The sequence below is a fragment of the Chrysochloris asiatica genome, unplaced genomic scaffold (assembly GCF_000296735.1).
Source record: "Chrysochloris asiatica unplaced genomic scaffold, ChrAsi1.0 scaffold00335, whole genome shotgun sequence".
NCBI classification, from domain to species: domain Eukaryota; kingdom Metazoa; phylum Chordata; class Mammalia; order Afrosoricida; family Chrysochloridae; genus Chrysochloris; species Chrysochloris asiatica.
The window spans coordinates 2,277,677-2,278,914 of record NW_006408853.1 but is presented as its reverse complement, the minus strand read 5'-3'; positions in this window follow the sequence as shown (position 1 = coordinate 2,278,914).

Here is a 1,238-nt window from a genome sequence, read left to right as displayed (position 1 = left end):
TAGCCTTTCTTTTATTACTCATTATTTATATTATAATTTGTCTGCTTAGTTGTAATGTATTTGTATGTCTTCTTTTAAAATCCTAGTAGTAGTTTTGTTTAAATATTTTCAGGATATTCCCCATGGAAGAAAGTTGTCACAGTTTGCTTACATAAATATTAATGTCTTTGAAAACTTAATGGGGTAGTTCTAGTCTGTCTATAGGATTGTTATAAGTCAGAAGTGACTTGATAGCACACAGCAGTAAATTGTTAAAAAGAAATAAATATTTCAGCAAAAGACAATTGACATTGTAGAAGAGAAGGACTACTATATACCATGTGTGTTTAATCTTAACACAGCAGGAAGACAAGAAGCGCTGAAGAGGTAATTCATTGGGAAAATGTCTCCTTGTAGCATTTTATTCTGAGGCATCAATTCACAACCAAACTATTTTGACACAGATGGTGTTCATTTCAATGTAGCTCAAAGATCCTACATTTATAAAGATAATCTTTCTTGTTCCAGAGTAATTTTCCAGGGAAACAATTATATTTCCAGAACCCAAGTAGTATAGCCCATGCAAAACCAAAACACACACACACACACACACACACACACACACACACAAAATAATGATAGTTGACGTCACATGACTCATGATTGTATGTAAATCTATGCATTCCCTTCCTTACCTTTCCACATCAATTTTGAGATTTTTATATAACAGAATGAATTTTACCAAATAGTATTTTATATTATTCATATAACTGAAAATTAAATTATGACATTTTGAATTACAACTGTTATCCAAGACCTATGCATCTTTCATTAAATGATTGTAGCAGATAGAAATGCCATGCCAAAAATAAACAAAAATGCAATTGTACCATAAAAAGTAACACACTTTCATTTGAATATGTCTGACACCAAATCCACAGGATATCATAACCTTATGTCGTCAATACAATCTTTCTCTTTAGTTTTCACCAAATTCCATTGTGTAAATATTCCTAACCTAGCTAATTTGAAGCTACTAAGAAAACATGTCTGCAAAAAGGGGTTGAGAAGAGATGCTAAATATGCAATAGGACCAGGCTAGAACTTTGTACCATTATACATAGGGCCACTAATAGCTGTTGTTGTTAAGTATCAATGAGTCAGTTTTAACTTGAAACAACCCTGTATAGGGTTTGAGGAGTGGTTCATGGATTTGAACCATTGACCTTGCAGTTCAAACTGGCTTTGAGATCCAACGC